The 11104-nt window shown below is 35.9% G+C and overlaps 1 long non-coding RNA gene across 1 annotated transcript in view; it reads left to right on the top strand.

The window, feature by feature from the left end:
• The window catches only part of LOC109367287, a 55593-nt gene extending 45184 nt beyond the window's left edge, over window positions 1–10409 (top strand). The window contains exon 6 of the long non-coding RNA XR_004159582.1: window positions 10331–10409. This is a non-coding gene — a long non-coding RNA (uncharacterized LOC109367287). The remainder of the gene's footprint in view (window positions 1–10330) is intronic.
• Window positions 10410–11104: the final 695 nt, after the last annotated feature.

An 11104-nucleotide genomic window follows, 5' to 3' on the forward strand; every position in this document is an offset into this window, starting at 1 on the left:
CATCATCTTAGGGAAATATCTCTTCTTTGGATGAGAAAGTTACAGAAAACATATAAAAAGCAAACAAATTACTTAATTAATAGAAAAGCTCAAAGTCATCCCAGTGAAGTGGATGAGAAATCACAACACTCAGTTTTTGAAAGTGAAACTTTCTTCATGCAATGGAAATGAACATCAGATTTACCTTTTTTTTTTTCTCTTTAATGTCTGTTTTTATGTTTGTGGTTTATACACAATGTGCAGTTTAGTCTGTAAAAAGAATAGCCATTTCCCCTGTTACTCTGCAGATTTATAAAAATCCCTAGTTGTTTTCTTTCCATTGAATATTCCCTATTTATAGTTCACATGAAAAAGTCATTGGGGAATTGCAACGTGGTTTGTATTATCTGACTGTTGTCAGTGTCGGTGTATGAAAGCATAAAACATCTTGAGTCTTGTAAGCTAAGGTAATTGTGGGGGAATCTTGATAATGACATTTGTTTTGACTAGTAAATGGTATGGTAAGAAATTCATCATTTTAAAATCAAGAGCAATCTTCAAAGAAGAATTGTTATTCAGCTAAGAAGTGCTTTGAAGTATAGTCTATATATTCACTGCAGTATCTCTTAACAAAAGAGTAAATTATAACTGGGGTGATCTTTTGTTCCTTTCCAAATGTGACTCTCTGAGCAAAGTCTGAGGTCTGCAGTTCAGCACAGTGCTTCTTCCCTTTGAACGTCCTTGTTCTTTCCTGGAAATCTAAGCCCGGGGAGAGAAACCATTGATGTAGTTACTGATCCATCCATCACTACAGATTCCTTTTTCCTATTTTTTTACTGGGTCTCTTCTAGATGGTTTTGCAGCTTCTGAACGAAAAATGTGCATAGGCAACTGGGACTGGAGAAACCAGAATTGATGTGGAAAGAGTTTTTTGAACTTTTTCATTGGAAAATGAGGAAGTTCACTTATTGAGTAGCGGTCACCAGATGGCACTGTTACATATAGTGTTGCATATTGTTTTTGTTATCTTCAGGCAGGCCTTCAGTTATTATCCATTATTATCTGACAGTTAGAGACAGTTACTGGAGAGAAAATATACAATAGCTAAAGTTGCTGTGATGTCACTTATTTTTTTTAAAGGGATTGCTTACTCTGATTTACTTCCTGAGAGCCTTATTTACTGGAAAGTAAACATTATTTATGTGCTAATTGTTCTGGACACTGCAAATATAGGATTTGTGCAAATATGTGAGATGAATTATAGACTACATTTAGAAAGCATTTATGAGGCTTCCAGTGAATGGTAGTATTGTCAGAAAACAAGAAAATAGTCCCCTTTAAAATTATCCATTAAAAAAAACACATTTTTTACATGTGTTCTTTAGAAATGATCACAACAATGAAAAAATGAAGGTGTTTCCCTTGTACTCTTGTGGGAGTGGTAACTGATTTTTATTGAGGTTCCTTGTTCTCAGCACTTTGTGTTTCAGAGCTTGTTTTTTGTTTTTTTTTTTAAACTAGTTTATTTCTTGAGAATATTTATATTTTTAAAGCCTATGAGTGCTTTTCTAAATGAGATTTTATCACTTAATTCCATGTCAGGCCTCAGAGGACAACAACTTTTAAAGAAATTATTTAAAAAGTACTTGACTATTAAATACCTTAGTAATATACTGACATTACCATTTAACTATACCTGTTTTATCATATAGATATAAAAAACTGCACTAAAATACCTGTACTGCAGTGTTACATTTGTAAGGTGGTATGTATGAGAAGTACAGGTACTTATTAGCAGAATAGAATCTCTCTTTTTTTTTTTTTTTAAGGAAACAGTTTATGAAGTTCTATTGAAGTAAGGAGGGTATACATGTCCTTTCTATTCTTTAATTTTTACCTAAGATCTAGCAAAAAGTGAAGCCAAAATAATATGGGAGTACATAAAAGGTGAAATTTGATGAGACCTTCTACAGCTTCAAGACAATTGCGATTTGCATTACTCTTAAAGGTTTGCTCATTTAAAAAAAAAAAAAGCTTTTGCTCTATAAGTCTACTCTACTCAAATCTAATATTATATCAAAATACAATATTCTAAATGGTTCAGACAGGAAAAATGGTCCTATGGGCTGTTCAGAACTTTTCAGAGCATGTTCAGAACTTTTGCTTTGCCCCTGGGTAAATCTTTTTGTACCTGAAAGGCCATCTGATACTGATCCTCTTTTATCCCACACCAAAAAAGGGGAAGGAGTTACTTGAATAAGTTAAATAAAAACTAAAGCTGGCCAGCATTCAGAATTTATTTAGTGTGCATCTGGTTGAACTGAAACTAAACAATTTTTTTCCCTTTTTTTTTTCTTCACGATTTCCTACAAACTGGACAGGGAGAAATGACTAATTTCAAAGTAAACATGGAAACTGTCATCACATTCACATCACCAATTAGCTGCTGGGTTTCGCTCAGCTGCTGGGGCTCCAGGGGTCAGTGGGCAGCCTCCAGTGGTAGCCTTCCAAAGACCTGTTCTATGGCAGGCTATGCTTGCATAGAAAGTGGCCATCATTAGGACACTTCAGTAAAGATCCATGCTACAGCCATTAATTTCAGCTCACATGTAAATGTTTCTTTTTATTTTATTTGCAAGCAAACAGGAGTTCCCCCTTAAAAATAAGTAAAGAAAAACTCTTAACTAACTCAGTAAAAACTTTAAGTGACCACAGTAATAGAGATCATATAAACAACTAGAAATATAGAAATCTAGTGAATGAAATCAGCTGTATTTAAAAAATAAATAAATAAAAATAAATTGTTAATATTCTACTTGTCTCATTTCAGGGTTCTTCCTGAATTCTGATTTTTGAATCCTTGCTTCAAGCAAAGATCTAAAGAATACAGCTGACTAAATTTTGTCTGTGAAACATGACATTTTTCCTTTAATTGTCTGGTACTATTGAAGTCACTATTGGTGACTTTCCAAAACTGTATATTGATTCTAGTTAAAGATGTTGAAAGTGTAACTGATTCCCTAAATTCAAACAGGTGTAAGTTTTCCCTTTTTGAGATGATTAATTATAGTGACAATTACCCTTTATTTTTTTTATGTTAATGTGTGGATTAACATCTTCTACCTGGAAAAGAACAGAATAAGTCCCTTTTTATGTGGGCTACTAAATGACATTGGAAGATACATTTATCTAACTGGTATCTCCAGAGGCAGATCTCTGAACAAATTAAATAACCTAAGAAATTTGTGTTATATCTGCAAGAGCCACTATAACATTCTCTCTGTGCAATTATCTTACTTATCTCCTTTGTTACTTATGGATGTTCCACAAAAATTCCATTAATGTTCCTCTCCCTGAACAGAAATTTACAAGATCAAATTGAAGATAACGGGCTACAGATTTAAAACAAAGTGAATTGGGTATTTCTCCACGCAGTGAGAAATTTAAACTGTAACTTATGGTTAAAAGATGATAGAACTTTACGTGGCTTCAATAAAACAATCATGAAACGAAATCACGTGCAGTGCCATTAAAAGCAGAATTGCATGAAGTTAAGGAAGTCTGAGAATTACTGACTGCTGGAACTGAGAGTATATCAGGAAGGTTTTGCTCCCTGCTTCTCTCTTCTTTTCTCTCTTCTGTGTATTTGCTCTTGGCCACTGTGAGAGAGTTGACGAAGAAGGGGCAACTTCCATCTGTATGTCAGTATAAAATTACTCTTATACTCTGATATGCCATGCTGGTTTTAATTCTGAGCTATCAGGAACTATTTACAGTGATGGGTCTTGTGAACATACAAATTTGATGCTTTATAAAGGAAATGTTATTAGATATTTCTGTTTTCTACCAGTGAGCAGTCGTCTTCAACTTCCTGGAATTATGGTTGATTTGCATAGATTATCAAGGTACAGTTAATTATATATTTGTGAGCTTTTTAAATTTTTCTTTATTCTTTCCTTTTTTAAATAAAGGTATCTATTAATTTTGTTTGTGCACTCTTTTTCTCTGATTGAGTGCAGAAATACAGACCTTGATACTGATTCTGCCTAATTCATAAGTGTGTGTAAGTGAAGGTATAAAAATATCTTGCTTGAAAACTGAGCAGATGCTTTTGTTACGGGAAACTTTCACATTTTTAAGTTGGACTTTAAGAGAGTCTTGATTAGAAATTTATTTTATTTATTGTACTATAATGTCAGCATACTTGGTCTACTATGGGTTAATACCAAGGCAGTATGCTGTATTTGCATGAGAGTTGCATTACTGAAGATTTGACATAAGGAAGAACTGATGAAGTGCACTTTTCCCAATAGAGAGTTGAAACCAAAAGTATGAAAGGGATAATGTATCTAATGTGTTCTGTGATTTTAGAGGAATCCCATTGGCATTTGTAACAGAAGACAATGAAACCTTTGTTATCAAAAGAGAGCCAATACATGAAAATCTGCAGCAGAAATGAGATACACAAATGCATAACTGTGATCTTTTCTTTTAGTGGTGGCCCACAGCAGACTACATCAGATGGCAATTTATAATTCCTTGAATGTCATGAAAGACATGAAGATAAGTATGAGGCAAAGAAAAGATTGCATCTTTAAATTTCTCACACATAACATTGCTGCATAAAAATCTGGAAATGTGTACTCCAGTTATTTTATAAAAGTGTAATTGTTAAAAGCATGAGACTATGCTTTGTTTGAAAGTTAAAAAAAAACAAATTATCACCTACAGATCCTAACTAATTTCAACAAATCTTATTTGTTTCTCAAAAACAGTCAGCCAAGATGTCTGTAATTTTATTTATTAATAAAGTGATGTGTTATATTTGATGATCCATCTCATCTACTACCTCAGTGTTTGAGTGGTTCGACATTTATAGCTGGGCAAGTTATACACAAGCAGTTTTTGATAATGCTGTAGGAAAAACTATTATGTCAGTCTTTGTAGAGGCTTTTCAGGACTGTGTTCCTCAGAAAACTCAGAGGTCATTGTGGTGAAACTCAGACATAGAGGCTTGTTCCTGACAAGACAAGAACAATCGTAGCATTATACCTGCTGCTGAGGTTCAAAATAGTTTCAGGTCTCAAATCTACTATGTCCTGCGTGTTATGATGCATCAAATATTATGGGCTGCAAAGTACATTTCTCTGTCTTAATGTTCCCAAAGCTTTTTTTTTCCCAAACAAAATGTCACCGCTTCAAGAGGTCATGAACTCTTTTCCTCATTTTCCACATTCCATTTCCACTATTAAAATGTGGACATTTAGGTCCAAATTCATTTGTTGGGACATGAGTTCATCAATTTGTACTTTGAATTGTGTAGATGGAAGTCTTTTGAACCACTCACAGAAAAATATAGCATTGTATCTTTGTTATTATTTTCAGTAAAATGTTAGTGAAATCTGTGCAAGGCACTTCACCATGATGGCAAGTAGTGTAATAAATGTACCAATAAGCAGGATTAAATCCAGGCAAATTTTGAGGGACAAGCTTAAATTCAAGTCTTTAATGGTTCTACGTTAGTCCTCACCAGAAATCATGACAAAGCTGTAGTTAAACTTTATTCTGTCTCTGTTTAATTGAATATGAAAGACACGCACTGTAGATCTTCAGTAAGTTTATTTCTGAGAAGCTGTTTTGGCTCTCATTTGTTAAATAACTTGCAGACTAACAGTCAGTTTAGAGGATTGTCTGGAAGAACTGGTGCAGTATAGCCATGGACAGGCATGAATTCTGTAATTGTAAAGTGGTTTGCTCATTTTACCCAGGGTTCATTGATCTCTCTTGTTGAAGGTCAGTAACAGTTAGACTCCATTGGTCTCTATCTGCAGGTTCTGGAAGGCTACTGCTGAGGTTTGAAGATAGTAGCTGACTACTGGCTTCCTAGATGCTGCTCTGCATTCCTGCATTGCAGTTGGCCTGCACAGGATAGCTAAGGGCAGAGCTCCTTAATTCTTCATGCAACCAGCTGAATAAGCAGTGTTTATGCCAGCATTCATAATTCTAAAAAAATAAATTATGTGGAACAAATATTTATGTTATCAGGTGTAACAGTTGATTTCCCTGATTGGAAATGCTGTGAAGCACTGTGTATTAGTGAACAGGATTAGAGGAATGCCTGGGTTGGTGTGTTTTCTACAAAACAATTACGCTCCTAAAATAGACAGGTCCTCTCTCTTGTTCATGCTTTCCTTACTGCTGTTGAAGGGCACACTGTTTTGCTTTAATACCTGACACTGCCTTTTATGTGTTGCTTGCAATCCTCACGGAGCTGAAAAAACCAGCCCTTTTGTCCAAGAATTTTGCTTACTCCTCATTTCCCTCTTCAAATTTAATTAGGCCCAAAGAGTTTGAAACTTCGAAAAGAAAACAGCAACTTACTTTGAGAAGGAGTGGAATGCTTATCCCCTTTCTACCTTGTCTGCCATCCAGATTTTCTCTGCCAGACTATCTCCGCTGATGCTGGCTGCCCATCTCAGTGAAACCATCTGTGACTGTATGCTCAGCCAAAATTCAGTCATCTCATGTTAGCTGGCAGGTGGAGTGCTTTTGCCCTGCTGGCCATTTTATGTAGTTTTTGTACATGTTATCTGCATGTTTGTGTTATGTATTGCTCTCAGCTGTGATTCAGCATTGAAGGGTTGTCTTGCAAAGTGATTTTAAGTCTTCCTTTTCCAACCAACCGTACTTTCCACTAGCTGTGAGGTTAGGGACTCACCTCCTGCTAAATTCAATGGAGTTAGAGTGGAAGGGTGCTTTTATAGTACTTTTGTGCCTCTCTGTAGTTTTGGGCAGGCTAGGGACCTACCTAAATCCCGACTTAGACTAGATTCAAAGGTTTTCTGTAGTTTCTGCTGAGCCCTATCTTCTTTCAAGGTATTTATCAGAGAGACAGAAGATGCAGCCCAACTCCTGAGAATCTGTAATCATGTGTGATGTCACTGTGTTCTGGAACTGGTGTGTACAGTGGGGGTGGGAAGCAAGAGGGCTATATGTGGTAATTGTCTTTCTGATTACATAAATTTTCATGCTCTTAAGCTGTTGATATTCCTGAATACTTTGGAATCTCTCAAGTTGAGAATAAAATGTACACAGTAGACATTTGCCTCTTCTTCTGCTGTTAGACGTGCATTTAATTTTTTTTAACAACATGTGGCACAGGTGAGCTAGGTGTGTTGAATTTGAATGAACTCCATGCCCGACTGTGCATTAAGAAGAGACCTGCTAGACTGCAGTCTTCCCTTGTGCAGCCTAGAGTCTCTCTTCACAGTGCTGCACAACTTCCTCCTTTCACACTTTCTCATTCTTTGGGATGGAAAAATATTCATGATATGCTGTGAAGATGAATGGGTACCTGGTATTGTGATAGGCGTATATTTTGCTATAGGTTTATTTTGAAACTTTCAGGCAGGTACAGGGCATTTTCTGAGTTTCACAGGGAGATATAGTAAAATCTGTACTCCTGGCTGTTAACTGGTTGAATTAGAATGAAGATCAAATAATAATGCTTTGTAATGATCTATAAATGAGAACAGATTAATACCTTCCTGACATGCTTTTTTTGCAAGGAGATAGAAGTGTTTCCTATGACACTTCCCTGTGTGCACAAGAAAATTAGCTAAACCTAGCCACAAGGGCATACTGATGTTTTTTCCCTGTCCATGTGGAAACTATCAGCCTTAGAAAATCCTCGAGTACATAATTTTCTTATAGTGTTGAAGCATCTTCACTTAATTCCAAGTGTTTTAGCCTTTACCAAATGGACCTGAAGACAGGAACACCCACACCAATCTTAGGATCATCTTAGCACCATTTATGTTCCTCACTTATATCATGGTATATCACAAGTTCCAAAAGCTCTTTCTAAATTCAAGTAGCATAAAATAAAATCCATTTTTCTTTAAAAATAATTAGATTTTGCTCACTTACTGACTGTCACCATCAAATAATCCTCAAAGTTCTTCTAGCCTTCCAAAAGAAATAGTTAACCAGCTGTGAATTTCTAATGCAGAAGGCTTGTTGCCTTTTAACAAAACTTAATGAATGTAAAATGTTCTGACTGTGGTTACCAAAAATATTTTTAATAAGGAGAAAATCACATGAAAAAGTTAAAACTTATCTTCACATGACTTAATGATTTTTTCTTAAATGTGCCATCTGTTCTGTTCAGAGCTACTGAAGTCAAAATAACATCGTATGTTAAACATGAACATGCCATCAGGCTGGAACATGGACACTAGGTTTACACGTGTAGTAGGCATATGTTGTGAAAAAAATGCTGGCATAGCTAGTTGGGTTTGCATAGCAATGAAACATGATCACATACGTGACAAGTTTTTGCAAACTAAGACTTTGTTGTTGCTGTTATTAAGGCCCAAAGCTTGAAACCATGGGAGGCTTGGCTATAGATCAAACCCGTCTAAATGGGATTTTTGGCTAGGCTGATGTTCACTGAAATATTGTTTAAAATTCCTTTGCACCTAATAACAAATGATTCATTGCATAGCATCAGCTTGATCCTTCAAGGCTGTGTCCATGTACACCAGTGCTCTTTTTGTGCAGATCGAAGGAGCAGATATGCGAAGGAGAAAGCCCACACAGGTGAAGGCAGCCATTTTTTCAGTTGTCATGGTTACAAGAAAGTTTTCTCTTTAAGTGTGAGTGTATTTGGAAATGCTGTAGAATTAGATTACATGTTCCCTCATAATACAAATACTACCTCTGGGTAGTGAAAATATTCCAAAGCAACCAGTAAGACAAGTGGTGATTTGCTATCTCTAGAAGCCACGTTATTCCCAACAAGAAAGACCAATTTTAGAAAACATAAACCTTTTGATTAAAGTCTCTTTAGAGATTTTTTTTATTTGCTATCAGGAGAAGGATTTCAAATATCCAGCAGTTGAACCGCTAAGGCAACGTAGAGTGATGTATGCATCAGATTTGGGTTTCAAAACTACTGCTATACCTATTTAATAAAAGCAGGCTTAATTCAATTTTATAAAATTAATACAGTGCAAGATTTTTTTCTTCTTAGGTAATATCTTTTTCAAGGTTATATTTTGTGTGCATATCACTTAATGCCAATACTAGTTCATCGTGCCACAATACTGGAATGACTGTGTGCTGAAGAAATAAGCTCTATGCCAGGTGTGGTACAGTGTATGCCCCCTGTACTTTCCTGATTTTTCACCACACTCATCCTACAAAAAAATCTATTCCTTTCTTGGTCCAGACATGGGATATGTATGACTGGAAAAGAAGAGGTGGTGCCTCATAAGCTGAATAGGTCCTCCTTGCTGGTGACTGCGGCCAAAGTAAACAAACTGGAGTAATTGCCACCACAGGCATTTTACAGTAGATCTGCATTTTTATTGATGTTGTTATTAAACTGCTATAAATGTCATAGACTGCTGTTGGAGATGAAATTCCCCTTCCCCCCAACTTTGCAGTTGCTGTCTGTCACTGAAAGCTATTAAGTTTATCATCTAGCAGAATCAGACAGTGCAGGAAGCAGCCTGAATGTTAATGTTAACCTATAATAGGTTTTAAATAGCCATAAAGAAAAATTAGGCTCCAATGGGAGAGGAAGGCTAGTTTACCTTAACATAAAATAAAAGAGGACACATTGGCCTGATTTACTTAAATGTAGCTATTACGTGCACTTTAGGGAGGAAACTGGTATACCCAAGCTTATACAGGCAGGAAAAATGCGCTTTACCTCACTCTGTACAGATGACATAAAGTTTCTTGCTGTAATTAAAAAGTAAATCCATAGGTGCTACATGTATATATTAACACAGATGTCATGCTGGCTACCTTTTATGTGAATTCCTTTGAGAATAACAATAGGGCTGTAAAAAAACAGTATTCTGAATCATTCTACATCTTGTTTGTTTTTTAGGCGTTTTTCTTTTTTACAAGCCCAGGATGATTTATATTTGCTATGGAAATGTGACAGTAATGAAAATGGATCATTTCTCACTTGAGAGTTTCTGTATCATCTGAGCTGGCCTAGAGGTTTTACAGAAATGAATGGAAAAGCCATGCATGAGCCCAGCTCATCCTCCAGCTGTCTCCATGTTTGCTTCCAAAATCCTGCAGCCCATTGCTCAGGCACTCTCTACAGGCTGGTCTTCTCACTGCAACCGAGCCAGAAAGTGTGGAGGTCTTGTGGTATAAGGAGAGGGGTCTAAAAGAAATAGGTAGAGAAGTCAAGGAAGATGCATAAGTCTGTTGGAGAAATCGGTCTGTTTTTCTGAAGTTGTTCTGAAATTTGGAAAGTGTTTTTATTCCAGGTAACCTGTTTTTTGTTTTTTTTTTAATTTTTATTTATTTTTTTATTTATTTTTAGGAACAAATTAATTAAGAACTATGCCATGAAAAATCATTTGTATTGCTTGGGAATGATATGAAAGCTCCTGAAACCAGTTGTAAGTACTTATTCATTATTGCATTCTTCCTGAAAGATGGCAAGCTTCTCATTTCCTATTTAGCTAATCAGTTTCCTTCTTTTGCTGGTAATGTCATGCAGTGCACACAGCAAATTAATTTTGCTGATATTAAGAACAAGATATTAAATGCAGTAATAAGTGTACCTGGGTGAAATTCAGAATCGATGGCAGGGGGAAGGTTAGGCTAGACTGTCTCTTCTGGCTTCAGATGTAGGTGTGTTCCACCTTAGATTCTATATATTCAGCTTTACTTGTCCACAAAGGCATGCGGAATCTGCCAGAGAAGTTTGTTTCAGGGTCTGAGTCTTCCAACCTGATGGGGCCTTGTTATTTCTTCGGTGGTCCAGATTAAGGACTAGAATCTAATCTAGGTTATTGACATCGAGATTAATCTGAAATAAGTGTCATACAGAAGCTGTACATGGTAATTTCTAGTTTTGTAGAACCTGTGAACATAGAAGGCATAATTTAAAAATAATAATTTGATTCTGTCTAGGCTTGTTGAAATCTCCCACTCTTGACTCTGGTACTTCTCCTGTTGGGTTTTACATACACTCATCTATGCACATATGGAGAATAAAACTGCTCTGTCAGACTGTATCAAGAGAGGTTTATATTGTAATGCAACTGTAAATACAAGAATTTGTTCTCTAGCTGTTTTTTTTTTTTTTTTT

The sequence above is a fragment of the Meleagris gallopavo genome, chromosome 4 (assembly GCF_000146605.3).
Source record: "Meleagris gallopavo isolate NT-WF06-2002-E0010 breed Aviagen turkey brand Nicholas breeding stock chromosome 4, Turkey_5.1, whole genome shotgun sequence".
Lineage (NCBI taxonomy): Eukaryota > Metazoa > Chordata > Aves > Galliformes > Phasianidae > Meleagris > Meleagris gallopavo.